This window comes from Pan paniscus, chromosome 22 (assembly GCF_029289425.2).
Source record: "Pan paniscus chromosome 22, NHGRI_mPanPan1-v2.0_pri, whole genome shotgun sequence".
Taxonomy (NCBI): Eukaryota; Metazoa; Chordata; class Mammalia; order Primates; family Hominidae; genus Pan; species Pan paniscus.
In genome coordinates this window covers 24,903,573-24,925,141 of record NC_073271.2, presented here as the reverse complement: position 1 = coordinate 24,925,141, position 21,569 = coordinate 24,903,573, and the positions used below count along the sequence as shown (strand labels likewise).

General features: G+C 41.2%; 1 protein-coding gene across 6 annotated transcripts in view; it reads left to right on the top strand.

The window, feature by feature from the left end:
• The window catches only part of N6AMT1 (N-6 adenine-specific DNA methyltransferase 1), a 302,573-nt gene that overhangs the window by 141,870 nt on the left and 139,134 nt on the right, over nucleotides 1-21,569 (top strand). The gene's annotated exons all lie outside the window — the stretch shown is intronic.

Sequence of the window (21,569 nt, the reverse complement as noted above, 5' to 3'; positions counted from 1 at the left end):
AAAACTTGGAAAAGGAATTATGCCCATTTTTTTCATGTTTACTCTCATGGCCTGTACTACAAAGCACTAGTCAGTAACCTCCCCTTGAAAAGTCTTTGGATAAGTACATCATTATTCTAGCTACCAGCACTTGGTGAATCCCCATGTTAAACTCAACGTGTTTTGAAATTAAGCCTCAGAGATGTTCCCAACCTTCTTTTATGTCCCTAGAGATAAGTTTACCAAATGTTAACAAAGAAATAATTGTTCTCAGAACTTATGGCAGCAAAGTGATGAGATGTAGAGTTGCTTTAAGACCAAGGCACAAATGGTGCTCTGTGGCAAACATAAAGAAACTGTTCAATAATTACTGTTTTCAGCAAATGTAAAACTCTAAACCAGGGGCCAGCAAACTTTTTCTGTACAGATCCATCCAGATAGTAAATATTGTCAGCTTTATGGGCTACACGGTCTCTGTCCAAGCTTCTCAAAGCTGCCATTTTACCCTGAAAGCAGCCATAGACAATACATATACAAACAGGCATGGCTGTGTTCCAACAATACTTTATTTACAAAAACAGGAGGCAGATTTGGTCCTGAGCGATAGTTTGCCATCACCTCCTCAAACCCAGGCTTGCTTTCCCTCTAAAGAAGGCTCTCTCTTGTGGTGATTCCTCAAAGACCTAAAGACAGAAATACCATTTGACCCAGCAATCCCATTACTAGGTATATACCCAAAGGAAGAAATATATATCATTCTATTATACAGACACAGGCACACATGTGTTCATTGCAGCACTATTTACAATAGCAAAGACATGAAGTCAACCTAAATGCCCATCAATGATAGACTGGATATAGAAAATGTGGTACATATACACAATGGAATACTATGCTGCCGTAAAAAGGAATGAGATCATGTCCTTTGCAGGGACATGGATGAAGCTAGAGGCCTTAGTATCCTTAGCAAACTAACACAGGAACAGAAAACCAAATACCACATGTTCTCACTTATAAGTGGGAGCTAAATGATGAGAACGCAGAGACACATAGAGGGGAACAACACACGCTGGGGCCTAGTGGAGGGTTGTGGGTGGCAGGAGGGAAAGGATCAGGAAAAATAACCAATGGGTACTAGGCTTAATAACCTGGGTGATGAAATAATCTGTACAACAAACCCCCATGACACAAGTTTACCTATGTAACAAACCTGCACATATATCCCTGAACTTAAAATCTTAAAATAAAAGTTAAAAAAAGAAACCTCTTTCTGTATTAGGTTTGAATGCCTAATACACACATTTTCCCTCCCCTGCCTTTTAAAACTTCATGCTTATGCTTTCCCCATATGTTTCAAGCATGATCTTGTGTCATCTTTTTTGGAGGTAAAATGTTGGGTTGAGTGGGTTAGGAAACTGACTTGTGAGTGTGACATTGGAGATGGGTCTAATCATGATGTTGGCCTGGACATGTCTCATTTCTTCCCATGGGACCCATCTGATTTGATTCGACTTTAGAAATAAGAGTTCAGATTTGGGATTGTGCTTGGTTTGGAGCTGGCTCGGTGAGCATGAAAATGCTCTTCAGTTATCTTGGAGCTAACACATGTGTATATTAACCAAACAGAAACCAACTTAGGAAGTAAATTATAGTAGTAATTGTATTAGAGGTAAAGCATATATACAGTTATGAACAGTGCCCTGTGTCCAAAAAAAATGCATTACATAATTTTCAAAAATGTAATGTATTTATTAACATACTTATCCATAGTCAGTTTCCACAGGAGCTAATTCTGAATATGGTTCACTCAAGGCCACTCTGCCCAGGAAGTTGGGCAGAAGGGATCAATTCCCTTAAGAGGCATTGATCTGTTAGGTTCTTTCTTGCCTATCTAGACTTGAGCAGACTCCAGAAGAATAAAGCCAATAATTTCTAGGAATTCAATCTTGTAAACTTCTGGGTCAGGTAAAGATAGCAGGTTGCTTTTGATAGTTTTTGGCCTCATTTGAATTCTAAGCTTATGAGAACACTGTAGTTGTGAAATACTTTAGCATGAAGCCGAGGCTGGTGAAGGAAGGGTACCTTTTCTCTCCCACAAAAATCCTGTCCAACTAGATTTGATATATTTTACATGGATTAATTCAGAAACAATCACTATTGCCCATATGGAAGCTATGATAGCCAACGGACTGTAAAGTAGGCTGAAATCTGCAGTTGGCCCTCAGGTTTTGACCCACTGTCATTTGAATTCCTGCTTTATGTCAGCTCTCATAGGGAATAAGACATTCCAAAGGGTTACCCACACAATAAAGGACTTTGTCTATGTTCATGTGTTTTGGCCAGTTTGAAAATCTTATTGCGTGGTCTGGGCTACACAAATAGACAAAAGTAAATAGAGAAACCTGCTTCATGGAATAGCTTTGGAAACTGTGGTTGCTAAGATACAGATAGGCTTTAAGTAGAGAGAATTTCCATGATAAATATACTAAAAGGATCAGAAAAGTGAATTTACATGAAAAACATACACTGGGTGTTTGGAAAGTGCTTTTTCTATAGACGGTGTGTAAAACGCATATCAAGGGAACTCTTTGGGGGAAGACAAGAATTTACACAAGGTGTTGGGATGAAAAATATTGCTAACTTGTTTTAATTATTGGCTGAAACTTGATGGAAAGAGGAAAAAATCCTCCAGATGATACAAAGTAGACCTTTCTTCTCATGCTCCATAGAGGTCTTTCGGGAAAAATTTCCCATTTCTACTCATGTTTGGAAAACCTTGGGTGTGTATTTTCACTGTGTATTTAACCTTCTTTCCTGGCTTCTAGAACTGTGCTGTCCAATATGGTAGACACTGGCCATGTGTTGCTTTTGAGCACTTAAAATGTGGCTACTGTCGCTGAAAAACAGAATTGTTAATTTTATTGAATTTTAGTTAATTTAAATTTGAATAGGCACCTAGGGCTAATGGCTATAGGGACAGTACAGATAGAGAACATTTCCATCATCACAGAAAGTTCTGTTTAGACAGCACCCTGCTCTGGAGGGTGACCGGACGGTAATTTTTGCTCATAAGACTTGTTTTTAATATTGAAGATTTAGTTTTCTCCCAACTGATGAAGTTTAGGGAAAAATGCCACGAAGATGGCATTCAGATCTTATTAACATTTTCTCACTACTTATTTTTTCCCTCAGTTCTGAGTAATTCTGTCTATTTTTATCTATACCATATTATATTTAGTTCCTTCTAATGTAATTAAACAAAAATATCTTAATTTCAGAAAACACGTCTTTAATTAGTTGTGCTTGAAATGTCCTTACTAATCCTTACTGTAATAACTGAATGACCAATTTCATAGCCTCACTGGGAAAAACAAAAAAAGAGAAAGAGCTGTGTTCTTGATCTGTGCCAAACAGGAAAATACTGTGGTTCAGCAATAGAAAATGAAGAGGGAGGAAATGTTTCAGGTCATCAAATGGGGTCAGAAATACGCATGTCAGTGTACTTTTGCTGCTCTCGCGAATTTCTCAAAAGAGTATCTGTGAATACCTAATTTAGGTTTTTTTGGTTTCACTTTAAGTACACATGAGCTTCTGGAAAGGGCGACATTTATATATTTTTTTTCAATGTGGTTTACAATCCAGTGTAGGTATATTTCAGGATGTCATTCACGATTTCAATGTGGTCATAGAATTATTCAGAGAAAGCTAATTGAAAGCAAAATGCGTTAAAATGACTAGGATTAAGCTGCCCACGGACACCAACTGTCTTGTTTTGTCCCCATTGTAAACACAAGTGCCCCAGAAGTGCATGTGCTGAAGTTGGCCTCTGTTGAATGAATGCATTTAAATGTGAAAGTTTTTGTATTATTATAGGATAAGAAATGTTGCAATTGCAAAAATGTTGGGGACTAGAGCCATCTCTGGGAGGTTTTCCTAGGACGTAAGCTCTGTTGTTTCGGAGTTCAGGGAGTGGGGCAGTGACCTGCATAAAGAACCCCCAGGGTGAAGGCCCAGGGTCCTGGCTTCTCCGTGGGACTGTTTCCCGGGTCACAGAAAGGCTTCTGAAAGGGAGAACCAAGTGTCAGAGATGGGCAGATTGAACTGTCCCTGCTGGTGTTTACAAGAGACACTTGACCTTGATGGAAAGCAGAGGGAGGACAGCAAGAGGGAGCCGTTCTCTGTGTCCACATCAGCACCCTTTCCCCCTTCCTTGCCCTTTATCTTGTCTCATCCTTACCTTGTTGGAAAAACACATTGGCAACATCACAGCCCACTCAAAAGGTTGCCAACACCTTCTCCCAATCACAGCGATCAACATATGTAATAGACTTCAGCTGTCTTTTTTGGGAGATCTGGCAACAAACTTAACTGAAAAAAGTCAGATTTTTACAAAGAAACACTGCTTTATTGCTTAAATGTGGAAATAATACAGAACACCAGCTAAGCTAATAGCTTTCTGAGAAAGAAAGTTCAAAGTGTCCATTGCTACTTCAATAACACATACATAAGTGGAAGGTGACCAAAAAGATGAACACGTAAAGAGGGGCCCTCATGTGTTGGCAAATTGTTGCTCTTCTGAGCTCTCCACTTGCAGCAATTATCTGACTGTCATTGGAAGAAGCTAAGAAACAATCCTCCAGCCCTCCCATAATGCTCTCTCCAAACAAATGAAAACACAGTGCAATTGGCTTTTCAGTGTTTGCTCCCAACCTGCCCCTTCCTGTGTTTCTCCCTGAACATGATTCTTTACTTCGTAGATCATCCTCTCATCCTTGCATTCTTTGTGTATATTACTGGCTAGCTGCCAATCAGCAATGGACACCTCCCAGAGTTCTGGCAGACCTGGCTTGTGAAGTTAAGCAGGGCTTGGTGAATTTAGCTCATTTAACTGAGATATGAGAGCAGTGAAGTGATGTATGTAGAGAAAGGCACAGTTCTCCAGAGCTCTTGAGAATCCTTAAAATAAATATATGTTCCTTACAAGTTTTCATCGTAAACTTGGTGCACATTTCTAAGGCAGCTGGGGAATCATAGAGCAGCTCATCTTTTCTTCTTCTTTTTTTTTTTTTTTTAAAACAGTCTATGGACTAATTAAGCTCTGAAAACCCATTAAAACACAAGTAGGCCATGATTTCAACACTTCTAAACAAAAAAAGGCAGATTTTTGAAGTCTTGTTTTCTCTGGCTCTGCCTCTAAAGCCTCAAAAACATTTTATAATAAGTGGATAAAACTCCACTGAGGGACTGGGCGTGGTGGCTCATGACTGTAATCCCAGAACTTTGGGAGGCTGAGGTGGGCAGATCACTTGAGGCCAGGAGTTCAAGACCACTCTGGCCAATATGGTGAAACCCCATCTCTACTAAAAATACAAAACTTACCTGGGTGGGGTGGTTCGCACCTGTAGTCCCAGCTACTTGGGGGGCCGAGGCCCAAGAATCGCTTAAACTCTGGAAGCAGAGGCTTCAGTGAGCTGAGATTGTACCACTGCACTCCAGCCTGGGTGACAAAGTGAGACCCTGACTCAAAAACCAACCAACAAACCAACCAACCAACCAACCAACCAACCAACCAACCAACCAACTAACTTCACTGAAGACAGAAAATCCGCCTCCTCAACCCCAATCATTTTGTATTTACTGGGACCCTTGTCTCTTTTAACTTCTGAGTTTATGGGGACCCTCTTTTAAATCTCCCCAGCTGCTCAAATTTTATATATGGAAGGGAGGTGGGAACTATTCAGTCTTAGAAGAATAAAGTTTAAACCCCTGTGAATCTCAAAATATCAATAAATGAAAGGACACCTAACTGTCAATTCTGAGTTTCCCAACTGGATCAGTTGTGACTTTTATTTCTTTTGCACCTGCCTCTCTCATCTTTTTTTTTTTTTAATTGTATCCAAACACAGACAGCAGGTTTCTGAAAGGATCTCACTCTGTTGCCCAGGCTGGAGTGCAGTGACACGATATCAACTCAAAGCAACCTCTGCCTCCCAGGTGCAGGCGATTCTCCTGCCTCAGCCTCCTGAGTAGCTGGGATTACAGGCATGCGCCACCACACCCAGCTAATTTTTCTATTTTTAGTACAGGTGGGGTTTCACCATGTTGGCCAGGCTGGCCTCGAACTCCTGACTTCAGGTTGATCTGCCCACGTCGGCCTCCCAAAGTGTCGGGATTACAGGCATGAGCCACCGCGTCCGGCCACTGAAAGGATATTAACATATTCAGGCTTCAAGTTTGTGAACAAGCAGCTCCCCACTTCTAGGCTCACTTAAGAGAACTGTGAAAGTATCCTGATTTGCTGTTCCATTGCACTAATGAAGGAGCAGGAGGCAAAGATAGCCGGGCTTTGTGAAGTGGAGCAGCTAGGAAATAGAGGTGGGTTATCCTACTTCACGGACAGTGTGGGCCTGACATTTCTTGCTTGTCCTTCTATATTCTCATCCTAATAACTAGAAGTGGGCTCTCTCTGCAGGCCACCTTGTTGCAGCAAGAGCTATCATAAGGCATTGAGCTGCCTGGATTTTTTAAGTCTCATATATCCTGTCTGTAGTAGATTGCAAAATCTGGTGTCGATCTATACCCCTTCCTTGTGTCTACCCTCCTTGTAATGTGCCCTTGTGGCTCCTTCCATCAAAAGGTAGAATCTGTTTTCCCACCATTTAAATTTGGGCTGATCTGCTTTAGTTTTTAGTATGGGGTAGAAGGGCCAATGAGCCGGTCAAGCCCAGGCTTCTGCAGGAGGCTGAATTCCACCATGACCCTTACTCTTGTGTAATCTCCTTGCCTTCACTGTGGTTGGCACTTGTGAATATGATGAGCTATTACTCTTGTCATTATGTTATGTTATATAGCAAAAGAGATTTTGCAGATATAACCAACTTTCCAAATCCGTTGAGCATAAGATAGGGAGGTTATCTGGGTAGACCTGACCTCATCACATGAGTTCTTTAAATCTGAGTCTAGTGGTCAGAGACAGAGACAGTCCAAGGTCTGAAACCAATCAACCAACAAAACGTCACTGAGGACAGAAAATCCGCCTCCCCAACCCCAATCGTTTTGTATTTACTGGGACCCTTGTCTCTTTTTACTTCTGAGTTTATGGGAAGCCTCTTTTAAATCTCCCCAGCTGCTCAAATTTTATATATGGAAGGGAAGAACTTGACATACCCTGACTGTCTTGGAGATGGAGGGAGCTTTGTGATAAGGAATGTGGGTCATCTTTAGTGGCTGAAAGTGGCCTCTCACTGACAGCCTGCAAGGAATCAGGGACCTCAGTCCTACAACCACAAGTAACTGAATTCTGCTAACACCAAGAATGGGATTGGAAGCAGATTTTCACCCCCAGAGCCTCCAGCTAAAAACTTAGCCCAGGTGACACCACAATTTCAGCCTTATGATACCCAGGGTAGAGAACCCAGTCCTATTGTACTAGACTTCTGAGTTACAGAACTATGAGCTAGTAAATGAGTGTTGTGTTAAGGTGCTAAGTTTGTAGAAATTGTTATGCAGCAACAGAAAACCAACATAGCCCCAAAAGACCTCATACACTTCTATTCTCTCTCTTGGAACCTTGGCAAGATCAAGAAGCCATGCCCAGACTAGCCTTCTGGGGAATGAGAGATCAATGAAGCAGTGCCGAGGAGCCCCCACTGAAGCTGGCCAACTTCCAGAAGCAGGGCCACCTGACCAACCCACAGTTGATCACAGATGCCTGAGGGAGTTCAGCCGAGTATAGAACCACACAGTTTATCCTACTCTGACTTGCTGACCTCCAGAACCATGAGTTATGCAAGTGATTGTTGTTTGGGCCATTAAGCTTTGGGTTGGTTTGTTACAGAGCAATATCTAATTGATATAAAGTCTGTCTTTATAAGCAGACACCAAACTTGTCTTAATGCTGAGCGTGCACACTGCCACATTTAGAAAGGTTGGAACTGATGATTCTTCAGATAGAAAGCTTTTGTTGACTCATGATGAGACCCACCCATTTCAGTGAGGTACTTAGGCAGCACACCGTCACAGAGCTGATCAAAGCTGTGGCATGGGTTCAATCAGGATTATTCCATGGGTCATATCAAAGTTCCTCACTGCCCCTTCATGTAAAAACAATTCATTTATAAACTTCTTTTTATGATCAGGAGCTCAGGGTAAATTATTTTACCAACTCACCTTTTCACCATTATAAATATGATTGCAACTTATAAATAAAATATTTAAAAAAGTTGTCTTGCCAAATTTCTGATTATAGTTGAAAGCAGACACAGTGAAGGGTTGTCTGCCGTGGCAGACAACAGATATAAAAAACAAAGATGAAAACATTTCAGTGGTGTACTCATGCTGTCAGAGTTTAAAACTTATATTTATAAATATATGCAGTGTGTCTCTGTGTGGAGTCTAAACTGTTTTCAGTGAACTCAGCCTGTTTGCAAACTTGGATTTCTTCTTCGGGGGGCTACTGTCTACTTTATATTCCTAAGATAATCAGGCAGGTGTGTGAAGCAAATGTGAGTGGCTCAGTTTCATTTTGAACTCCTGATATGGATATTAAGGATCTTGGACTTAGAAGGTTTGATTGCTACAGTATTTCAGTAATAGGAAGTCTGCAATGGCATCCAATGTTAATACCCTCTCCCAGGAAAGATGATAATGGCTTTTCTCCATCCCTAAATGAACCAAAAAATGATAGAACAGACATCTGTGGATGGAGGTTGCTGCAACATTAGTGTGAAGGAGAAACAGAATCAGCAATAGGGCTGCTGTTGCTGGGAAGGGGGTAAATGAACCATTCCTAAATGAACCAAGAAATGTTAGAACAGACTTCTGTGGATGGAGATTGCTGGAAGATTAGTGTGAAGGGGAAAAAGGATCAGCAATAGGGCTGCCGTTGCTGGGAAGGGGGTGGGGAGAGGCTGTCGCAGAGGAAGACTAAACAGTGACGAGTTTATGGGTGCATCACACCAACATGGCACATGTATACATATGTAACAAACCTGCACATTGTGCACATGTACCCTAGAACTTAAACTATTATTAAAAAAAAAACCAGTGGCTTGCAAAGGGTGGCAGTCAGGCTACCAAAAGGTTACACGGGGCAAAACTCCTGTGTGTGAGAAAAATGGGGTTGGGGGGAGTGGGTAGGCAACTTAAGTCAAAACATTAGTGACCCACAGAGAAAAGGAAGAGCAAAATATAAGGTGTGGGTGGAGGAAATACATGTTCAGGTTCAACTGTAGAGAGGTCCACAAGTGCATCACTGGTTCCTTTATCATGAGACCTGTGTGTATGTCCCAGGAAGAGGCAGTTATTGGATGTTTAGGGTATGTGATGGGATTTTCAGCTGGAGACTGTTGTGGATGCTTAGCTGAGAAACAAAGCCAATGTTATCTAAGAGGAATTCTGCTACAAACAGGGAAATGGAAGACCACACAATTTGTGTAAACAATATTGCTGCTTATTCTTAATGTTTTTGTTTGTTTGTTTGTTTTTGAGACGGAGTCTTGCTCTGTTGCCTGGGCTGGAGTGCAGTGGCGTGATCTCGGCTCACTGCAAGCTCCGCCTCCCGGGTTCACACCATTCTCCTGCCTCAGCCTCCCGAGTAGTTGGGACCCTAGGTGCCCACCACCACGCCCGGCTAATTTTTTGTATTTTTAGTAGAGACGGGGTTTCACCGTGTTAGCCAGGATGGTCTCGATCTCCTGACCTTGTGATCCTCCCGCCTCGGCCTCCCGAAGTGCTGGGATTATAGGCGTCAGCCACCACGCCCAGTCATTCTTAATGTTTTTGTTTGGGAGACGTGATGAGTAGAGCACAAGTTGACCCCAGTGAAGCTTCAATATTGCACAGTCCTTATTCTGGAGGTACCTGGGTATTACCGACAAGCAAAATTTTATCTAGAGGCAGACAGAGGATTTTGAAAGACATTTGGGAGAAGGGAATAATGGTCAGGTCTGAGACTCAGCAAAAATCAAAGTTTTTCTTGTTCAGGCACAGTCTTTCCCTCTGAGGAGTGGAGAATCTCAGATGATTTGGGTGCACATACTGGATATGTGCTGGTGATCCTTTCTGTCGTCTCCTTGGGAAACATTATTTACACAAGTTCCCTTATCCCTACCTGTGGCCCCCCTGCCAGTCCCTTTCATGCTTACCCCCACTCCTCCTGCCTACAGCCTTCTTTTTTTCTGGGCGAGGGAAGAGTAACTTAGTGAACTGGGTCCCAGAGAGGGAAATTGATAGTGATGTCCACAACGCAGTCTTCTGCCTTTGTGAATCCCCTTCACATATGCAGTCCATCCTAGGAGATGCTACGTGACCTGGGACATCCCTTGATGCCAGCACATGCTGTATTATCTTTGGGAATTCACACTAGACCATGTGTGCTCCTGCTTTATTCATCAGTGACCCTCAGCACACATCACAGTGCCTGGCACACAATGGCACTGAAATACCATTTAATAAAGGACACTAACTATGACAGCACACGTAGAACTATACAGCCATTCAAGTAAATATTTTTCCCATTCTCTTTAACACAGGACATGAAATCTTGAAGAGATGATAGTCCCTGGTCATTCTACTTCTGTGCAGCATGTATGGCTAGAAATAGCCATTGTCCAGCCCTGTACCTCAAAGGCAGCAGGAAGCCAAGTGTCACCATCTGTGATTTAGCCCACGTCCTAGAACAAAACGGCAGGAGAGGCTGGGTGGCTGATGAAAGCAATTATCTTGTCTCAAGTTCAAAGCAACGCTTTTCCGACCTGCTAGGTTTCTAGGAGTGACACGTGCCACCCAGGGACTCTGGACAAGTTGCCTTGCATGTCACCACCTCTGTGTGGGCTACCAGCTACTGGCAAGGTTCACGGCTGCAGGCACAGGCTGTGCAGTCCTAGGGTGCTCTGCAGAGTTCCCAGACAGCTTGCAGGTGGTTCCAGGGACTGCTCACTTCTCTTTTTTTCTCTTTTCTCTCTAGCCCTATGTCATGAAGGGACTGCTCATTTCTTCTTCTTTTTTTTTTTTTATTATACTTTAAGTTTTAGGGTACATGTGCACAATGTGCAGGTTAGTTACATATGTATATATGTGCCATGCTGGTGTGCTGCACCCATTAACTCGTCATTTAGCATTAGGTATATCTCCTAATGCTATCCCTCCCCCCTCCCCCCACCCCACAACAGTCCCCAGAGTGTGATGTTCCCCTTCCTGTGAGGGACTGCTCACTTCTAAGCCAGGTGTGTATTTTGTTTCCTGGCCAAGCCATTGTTTCATAAAACTTTAGATTTAGGGGACATCTAAGGACACAGAGAGAATGGGGCAGCATCATTCCTGAAACGGGATATTTTCATGGGCAAGTATAAATGTCTTCATCAGATAGCTGCTTCCAACAGATTCTGAGTATGGGACATATAATTATTACACAGAATATGGCACTTTTTCAGAAATTGAATATTTATAGATTCTAGCTCCGTTACATAGTATCTATGTGACCTTGGGTTACTCAAGCTCTATAAGCTTCAAGTTCTTTATATGTAAATTGAGCATCATAATATAAACAGGGTATTGTGAGAATTAGCGGGTTCTCATTCCTTACTACTAATGCTCCTTTCGATTTGAAAAGATCTGCTCCTTCCCTCTTCTCCCTTCCCCCAACTTTTTTAGCCTAAAGCTTATAGCCTCTCTCCACCACTTCCTCCCTCATTCAAGATTTATTTATGCAATTGATGGGTATGACACAGCATGTGCCGTGTATCCCATCCTCTGTCATTTCACCCATGGACAGGCTTCTTATAGGGAGCATGAGTTTTTTCTGCTGGGATGGGGTAGATGGAGGCCTCCAATCCTCCCAGAGCACTGCTTGACTTGTCTGTCATGGTGGGCTGCCTCTGAGAAGGGCCCCTATAATATTCACACACATGTATAATCTCTTCCTCTTGAATGTGGCTGGACTTAGTGACTTGCTTCTAACAAACAGAATGTGGCAAAAGTGGTGAGATATGACTTCTGAGATTAGGTTGTAAAATATTGTGACTTCTGGCTTGCAGTCCTCTCTTTCTTGCTGTCTTGGAGCCCTGCTATAGAAGGAAGGAAGCAAGCTGCCATGTTCTAAATAGCCCTATGGAGAGGTCCACATAGCAAGGACTCACGTCTCCAAGCTAACAGCCAGCAAGAAACTGAGGCCTCAGTTTAATAGCCTGTGAGGAACTAATTCCTGCCAATAGCCACATGAGTGAGTGTGGAAGCAGGTCCTTTTCCGGTGGAGCCTTGAGGTGACCACAGCCTGGCCAACACCTTGATTATAGCCTGGTGAGAGGCCCTGAACCAGAGAAGCCATGCCGTACCCAGATCCCTGATCCATAGAAATTGTGAGAAAATAAATGTGTGTGTGTGTGTGTGTGTGTGTGTGTGTGTGTCTGTGTGTGAGACAAGGTTTGTCCAGGCTGGAGTGCAGTGGTGTCATCATGGCTTACTGCAGCCTTGACCTCCCAGGCTCAAGCAATCCTGCTACCTCAGCCTCCTGAGTAGCTGTGACTACAGGCTCATCCCACCGTACCTGGCTAATTAAAACTTTTTTTGTGTGGCAATGGGGGGGGTCTCACTATGCTCCCCAGGCTGGTCTTGAACTCCTGGACTCAAGTGATCCTCCCGCCTTTGCATCCCAAAGTGCTGGGATTATAGGTCTGAGCCACCAAGCCTGGCAATGTTTGTCCTTTTAAGCTGCTTAGCTTTGAGGGATTTTGTTACAAAGCAATAGATAACTAGTACAGCTGGGTAGGTCTGGCTAATCTGGTGTTCAGTCTGAGGAAGCCCTTTGCCCCTCAGATGTAAGTGGATTCTCTGACCTTCCCTATATTGGGTCGTAAAGATGACAGTTTGTTCTCCACGTGTGTTTTGCATTATTTCCCAATTATTTTTTAATTAGAAAAACTGGGCAAGGGAGTGATGTGCTGTTTATCTCTCACCAACCCCTCCTCTAAAAACCTCAACGTGAAAACTCTCCATAGATATTAGTTTCTTGTAAGAATTTCTGTAGGCCAAGCTTGTCCAACCCACAGCCCGTGGGCCACACGCGGCCCAGGACAACTTTTAATGCAGCACAAAACAAATTTATAAACTTTCTTAAAACATTATGACATTTTTTTGTGATTTTTTTTTTTTTTTTTTTGCTTATCAGCAATCGTTAGTGTTAGTGTATTGTATGTGTGGCTCAAGACAGTTCTTTTTTTCCAGTGTGGACCAGGGAAGCCACAAGATTGGACACCCCTGCCATAGACATTTCTGCAAGTGAAATAGTTGGGATCCAGCTTTGCCTGAGACAGTGCTCTTCCAGTCCCTCTGCTATCAACAAAAACGCCCACGCTCTTTCTAGGCACTGCTATAGGACTTGGCAGAGGCTTATGTGCTTTGAGGACCCTTTACCTCTAAGCCCATTCACAAACATTTTCTAGGCCACCGTCTTGGTTTTGCCATTTGCTCCTATTAAAACCCCTCCCATTCAAGGCCTAGATCTCAGGCATGAACATCTCAAGTTCATGCAAAGCCAGCGTAGGAGGAATTTTGGGGCTTAAGCAGCAACTAAATTTGGAGGTTACTTGAAGAGGAGAACAACAGGCTTTCGCACCTGTCCATGTTATTTTGGGGAGAAGCAGAGACAGAGAAACCTAGAAGATTATTAAATGATTAAAGACTTTACAGAAAGCATTAATAAGGCCACAAGTATTTGGGTGCCCTTTGCTATTTCTCACGCATTCTCAATTCAGGGAAACTAAATGAGTACACTCTCAGTCCCAAAGCTTCAGTGTTCCTGGCCATGTTTAAAGCATGGTCTGGGAATGGACACTGTATGAATAGCCCCTCACCAGGAGTCACAGCTCCCTGGAGGGTGGGGAGTGGGCACTGCTTGATCCCTTCTGGAGGGAAAGAGGGAGAGATCTGTGTCCTGGCAGCTTGAGAAGATTAAAATGTACTGTCTTCAATTTCTTCCCTTGTGTCCTATTTCAGAATCTGTTAAAAAAGTATTTAAATCAGAAAAACAGCATTTGGATTTTATAAAATACAACAGATCAATTCCTACTTGTGGTTTTACCCTGGAGCTTGGCATGGAGAACAGTTTTAACAGACATTTTTCAAAAATCATTAGGCTCACCAAAATTCAAGCTGGCCCATGACATTTGGATTGGATCCATTTTTTTTTTAAGCTAATACTTTTCCACCCCCTGTGGTCTATAGCTTTTAATCATTCCCTCTACATCATGAGTTTAGAAGAAAACAAGTATTTGCCGACCGAAGACATACTTAGAGTTCTTCCATGTTCATGGATTTCTGGGCAAACATAACCACTTGAATAGGAAAGAAAAGCACAGTTGATAAATTTCCCACCCTTTAGGGAGGCCCCATGATTTCTAATACCTCCTGATTTCTACTGCTCAGCCCTGTCAATTTCCTTTGGGCCTAGCCTGGTGATACACTCATTTTCATATCTGTATTAGGTTATTTAGGGCAATCAAAAGTCATAGGTGATAATTATTAAAATGGAATTTTATTTTAGAGGACATTAAATACTTTTAATGTAGGATGATTATGGGATGTGTCTACATAGTTAATTTGTAAAGGCATGTCATTTTATTAGGGCACTGAATTAGTTTCCTATTGCCACTGTAGCAAATTACCACAAACTTAGAGTTTAAGACAACACAAATTTATTATTGTCTAGTTCTGGAGGTCCCAAGTCTGAAATGGGCCTCACTGGGCTAAAACTGCACCCTGCATTCCTTGGCTCATGGCCCTGAATCGCTCCAATCTCTGTTTCCATTGTCACATGTATTGCTATAATTAAATAGCAGCAGACTGCTTCAGATTATTATGTGTATGCATACACACACTTCATGAAAAACAGAAGCATTTTTAAAATGAGGGATATTGGCCCTATTTTTTTTTATTGGGAACAGAAGAATTTATCAGTTTATTTCAAGCAAGCCCTCAGGCTTACTTGAATGAAACAGGTCTGGTCTGAATTGATTTTCTTCCCAAAGAAATCAGGCTTATAAACAAGTGGTCCTATTTGAACATAAAATTTACCTACGCATTGCACGTTATCTAATAAGTCCATGCACAGGCATTTTTAACATCCCCACAAATTAATCTATTATATGAACTTCTTTTCTTCTCCAATAAATCTTAAATCTACAAACTAAAGGCCCAAATCAAATGATTGCACTTCATGAATTCTATACATCCATAATGGATGTGGCTCCTTTGTTATTTTGAGCACGCAGGGTGCAACTCTGAAAGGTTAGCTAATGTATTTTTTATTGCTAGAAACTATTTGTCCTCTATCCTTCCCTCCTTTCCAGGCAGCTGCCTGGGCATTAGGTTTTACTAACTTCTCCTGAGGATGATGTAACCAAACCAAAGAGCTGATTCTTAGTTTTTGGGTTTCAAACGCTTGGGCTTTGAATTTCATAAGGCAAAACTAAGAAAGACTTTGGGACCATACAGTTATTCCAAAGCCACTGAAGTGTATGTAAATGTGTGGGTGTCCTGGGGATGCATCTACTTCCCAAGGGAGTACGTGGGGACTGAGACAGTGTCAACAAAATCAACCTCCAGATCCTCAAATCCCCTATATTTTCTTTTCTCAGACTCATCTCTCCATAGGCACCTTTATGACTTGCAGAGTTTCTTGCTTATTTTTTCTCCCCACACTTGCCCTTTTCGTGTTCCTACTTCCATCCTTTGATTCACTCCTTATCTTGCTATGGTGGAAAAACCCAAGCAAAGGGACTCTGTGAATTAGTACTGATATTGAGAAAACTAATTGATCTGATAACTGGGGACCACATTCTTTTACAATGATTTTTCATTCTTTGCTCAGAATAAAATTTGAAAACCTACTTAGGATATTCCAAATAATTTTTTTTTTTTTTAGATAGGGTCTCACTCTGTTGCCCAGGCTGGACTGTAGTGGCGCAAGGATTCTCATGCCTCATCCTCCCAAGTAGCTGGGATTACAGGCAACCACCACCACTCCCGGCTAATTTTTGTATTTTTAGTAGAGATGGGGTTTTGACATGTTGGCCAGGCTGGTCTCAAACTCCTGACCTCAAGTAATCCACAGGTCTTGGCCTCCCAAAGTGCTGGGATTACAGGCGTGAGCCACTGCACCTGGCCTGAAAATAATCTTTGACGGTAGACTACTATGCTATGTTTAGGATGTAACTCTAAAAAATCTCAAAGAATTGAAAGACACTGCTATAATAAAATCGATTCTATTTTCAACTACTTAAATAAATTCTTTTTGGACAAGTCTTTTCAGTGCTATTTTTTAAACAAAGAACAACATTGATATTAACCTCTGTCTCATTCTATTGATAAATAGTATTCATTCATGGAGAGATTAACTAATTAGAAAAATCAGACCAGTCGCGCCCATTTCATTGAGATGATTTTCCATTAAAATTTAAATTTTTAAGTTTATTAATATTTAAAATATATTTGTATTGTTTTGATCAATTGTGAACTAAGTAAAACATAGTATGGTAATTCCCAAAAGAAAACTTAAAAAAATACATTTGAACCTATATAGTCAAAGGACCTTTTTAAAAAAATGTTAATTTATACCCTTTTCTGTGGTGAATTATGTTAATTAGTTAAATTCTTATTTAGTTAAATTTAGTTAAATTTAGTTAAATTCTTTCAAGTATATTATTGTATTAGCATAAAGTTCTGTGGGGAAAATGGAATGGAAATGTGACTTTAAGGAACATTATAAAACAAGATAAGCATGTACATTTATATCTTTAAGTGAACAGTGATGAGTATCCCATTTCTTTGGAATTTAAATTCCACTGGAAACATTTAAAGGATCTGAGTAACAATTTTATTTTAGACTTTGAATATTTACAATTTACTGGAAGTCACTTTTAGCAACTACTTAAACTGATGACCAAGAAAGCCTATAGATGTCAACCTAATAATGTGCTAGGGAGTACAATGTCTTTTGAAATTATTTTAGGGAATAGATGAGTAAAAATAGACAAATTGAAGACCAAGTTATAAAAATCATCCAGAATTATTTAAAAGCAAGACTTGAAATGAGATTGAGAATCTGGACTGCGGATGGCAGAGAGCATTGCTTCTGACAGTAACTGGGGTCTGAGTCAGGACATGATAGAACTTGCAGAGTTCAGTCTGAGAGTTGGCAGCACCTAAGCCCTCACTCTTGTCTGGTATCCCTGGAAAGCTGTTGATGTGTGGTTAGGAGAAGGCTAAGGGGGAGAAATGCCTGAGATTTCATCAAGTTCCCTCCATGTGTTTCCTCCCAGTATTCACTCTGAGTTTGCAGCTCAGTTGTCTGCAGTGATTACCTGTCTCTTGAATGTATCCCTTTTAGTTTACCTCCCTTCCTAGTCTCACTTTCTCCATTGCCCTACCTGTGCTTTCTGAGGTTATCTCCCAAATAAACTACCTGCACCCAGCTTCTATCTCAGAATCTGTATTTGGGGGACATCAAAACCAAGAGATGTGCCATAAGTCACTTACTTACATAGAATAGATTTAATTTCAATACAATTTAGCATGCATTTATTGGGTGCATGCTAGGTTGGCTCTAGGGACACCCAACAACATTGATTGACTTATTAATCAGGATGGAAGTCAGGACTATCAGCTGGTCCTCTGTACTGAGTGTACATAAAGAGATTTAGGGAAAACTGACCTTAAAGAAATTAATCTTAAAAAGATGTGATACCACTTTGGGAGGTCAAGGAGGGCAGATTGCTTGCGGCCAAGAGTTTGAGACCAGCCGGGCCAATATGACAAAACCCCGCCTCTACCAAAAAAATTCAAAAAATTAGCCGGGCATGGTGGTGCGCACCTGTAGTCCCAGCTACTCAGGAGGCTGAGGCAGGGGAATAACTTGAACCCAGGAGGTGGAGGTTGCAGTGGGCTGAGATCATGCCTCTGCACTCCAGCCTGGGTGACAGAGTGAGACCCTGTCTCAAAAAACAAAAACAAAAACAAAAACAAAAACAAAAAACCTGATACATGTAGTGAAGAAGCTGATCTGTCAAAAGCCAGAAAGCAAATGCAGAGGCATACTAAAGTCAGATGTTTAGGGGAATTCTTTTGGAATAACTAATTTTTCATCAAACAGGTTTTTCTTCTTATGAAATTTGCTGGCGCTCTGTTATTATAATCAGGAACTATAAGGAACCCAAATGTAGCGTCTGGTTAAAAAACAAACAAACAAACAAGCAGTTAAGTTTTATTTGTAAGAGCAAATAAAAATCATGCTCTATTATGGAGTTAATAGGAAATAAGCAGGTTTTCCCCCTTAGCTTTCATTACAGCTCATGCAAATGCTAGTAATGCAATTATGTAAATATCTAGTTGAGGTTTGGAGTGCTGCCTTTATTATTTAACTCTAAAGTTATAAAATGCCTTATTTGCATATTACATTTTACAGCAATGGTATAAAGCTTATAAACAAGGTTCTATTTTTTAGAGAAGTGTTTAAAACAGAGGTTTCTGCCAGTGAGAATATGAGCCTTACCTAGTATTTAGCCTTGAGCTTTGAGCAAGGGATTATGTTGATAGCCATAAATGAAGAAAACCAAAATTAAAGAAAAATAAAAAGCACGTTAATAACTCTCACAAGTAATTAGCAAACAGAGTCCAAGGGCTTGAGGAAGGGATTGAGTTTCTGATCTCTCTTGGGTGGTTCCTCACCATGTGTGACCTTGACCAAGTATTGTCCTCACTTCTTCCGTCTGTGAAGATGAAAGCAACTCTTAATACTTAGAATCATTGCTGAGGCCTTGGTGTCAGTTGGTTCACTTTCTGATGGTCAAAGTTACGGAATAACTCCTTTTCTCACCACAAAGTTGCAGCATTTTAATAAGGAACAGGCTTGAGTCAGAAAAAAAGACACACCATGGCAAGGCAGTGCTGGCTGCGTATCTTCATAGCATGTCTGAGCTGGAAAGAAGCTGAATTATCATCTAATTTTAAAAAATCATTTTTGGGTTCGTACTACATGCCAGGCTAAACACTGCGCTAAAACTTTACAAAGATGATCTCACTCCTTCATTTCATCAGTCCCATGAGGTGGGGATGATTATCAACATCTTATTGATGAAGAAACAAGCTCCAAGAGGTAATGTGGCCAACGTCTTAAACTTGAAGTTGAAGAGCAAGAATCTGAGCCCTGTTTTAGATTTTTAATCTCTGTGTAAACTTCTTCCTTTTGTTCCATCTTTTCTCTTTAGAAATAAAGCCTTTGGAAACTAACTCTGTGATATGCCAAGATTCCCAGGGTAATAAGTAGCAGAGAGACTTCGAATGCAGGTTTTCTGAGTCCCAGGCTGGTGATGTGGTTCAGCAACACCTGCTACTAATCCAGGCTTCCCTGTGTAGCAGAGGAGTTGTCTCCATGCAAGTGTGCAGTGACATGTAGACTAATTGTTCTCAGTGTTTTAAAATGAAATCTAGGCCAGGAACAGTGTCTCATGCCTGTAATCCCAGAACTTTAGGAGGCTGAGATGGAAGGATCTTTTGAACCCAAGAGTTTGAGACCAGCCCAGGCAACATAACAAGACTCTGTCTCTACAAAATAAAAATAAAAAAAAATTAGCTGGTCATGGCAGTGTGCAACTGTAGGCGCCAGCTACTTAAGAGGCTGAGGCAGGGGATTGCTTCTGCCCAGGAGTTGGAGGCTGCAGTGAGCTATGATTGCACCACTGCACTCCAGCGTGGGTAACAGAGAGAGAGACTTGTCTCTATTTTTTTTTTTTTAATAAAAGAAATCTACAAGGCCTGTATGGAGTTCTGAAGATGCAGATCCTACAGGTATAAAAGAGAGTCAGGCTCCTCTCATGGCCTTTCTGGATGCTTTTTGTTTGTTTGTTTGTTTGTTTGTTTGAGACTGAGTTTCGCTCTTGTTGCCCAGGCTGGAGTGCAATGGCGCGACCTTGGCTCACCACAACCTTCGCCTTCTGGGTTCAAGCGATTCTCCTGCCTCAGCCTCCTGAGTAGCTGAGATTACAGGCATGCGCCACCATGCCCGGCTAATTTTTTTGTATTTTTGGTAGAGACGGGGTTTCTCCATGTTGGTCAGGCTGGTCTTGAACTCCCGACCTCAGGTCATCCGCCTGCCTCTGCTTCCCAGAGTGCTGGGATTACAGGCGTGAGCCACCGTGCCCGGCCTCTGGATGCCTTTCTTCCCAGGAATAACGAGCACAGGAGCCAGGTCATTGTCCTTTGCTGATAAGTGAATATAATCATTATTTTTTAAATGGAAACAACTCTCTCAAATAATTTTCAATTGATTTTTGAAACAACAAACAAGTAGCTTTATATGGTCAGCTTAAGCAGTTTTGTTTTACAAATCCTAAGTCTGTTTATTTAGCACATTTCTGCCTCTTCCATCGGACTCCTCTTCCTGCTGGCTTGGTTCTTCATTTCCCTAGAACCTTAGTTCATCTGCAAACTTCACTGTATGCTATCTCTTCTCATTTGAAAAGTTCTTTTTCTAATATTTATCCCCAAATCCCCCTTTAAATTTTTTTGTATTCTCTTTTATCAGTTTTTTTAAACCAATAAAATCGGTATATTTTTACTCTATCTTCCTACCTTTTGACCTGCGTTTCTATACTAGATCTAGATGGAAGACAACACAATATCCTCACATTCATGGTGGCTCAATTTTTGCAAAACCTTGCAAAACTTTTGGAAGTTAATTCCTTTATAAAAATATCTGTTTCTTTTTATATCTTCAGAGAATGCAACTGAGGCATAAGCTATGATTTTTATTTACTGATAAGTAATTTTTATTTTATGGGTTTGATGATTGCATCAAATAGGTGTGTGTGTGTGTGTGTGTGTGATGGTTAAGAATGTGAGCTATATTACTTAGGTCAAATCTGGCTCAAATCTAGTGTGACCTGGGGCAAATCACTTCACTTTTCTTTGCCTCAGTTTTTCATTTGCAAAATGAATAGCATCTATCCCTGAGAATTCCAGTGAGGATCAGTCAAGTTAATATATGTAAAATAATATATGTAATTAGTAATATATGTAAAGTACTTAGAACAGTGCCTGGCTCAGAGTAAGTAGGATGTAAGTGATAGCTGTTATATGGTGGTCTAGTTCACTATTTTCACTATAAATTCTTACTATAAATCCTCCCAATTCAGCTGTTTATTCCAAATCAGCACTGTCTAATACAAACACAATGCAGTCCATATAAGCCATGTAACATTTTCTAGTGGCCACATTTTAAAAAGGTTAAAAAAAGATAAAATTAATTTCAATACTTTTAATGCCTATTATGTAAAACTACTTCAATATGGAATCAATATAAAAATTATTCATGCTGGGCGTGGTGGCTCATTCCTGTCATCCCAGCATTTTAGGAGGCTGAGGTGGGAGGATACCTTGAGCCCAGGAGTTCGAGACCAGCCTGGGCAACATGGTAAAACCTCTCTCTACAAAAAATACAAAAATTAGCTGGGCATGGTGATGCATGCCTGTAGTCCCAGCTACCAGGGAGGCTGAGGTGGGAGGATGGTTGGAGCCCTGGAGGTGGAGGCTTCATTGAG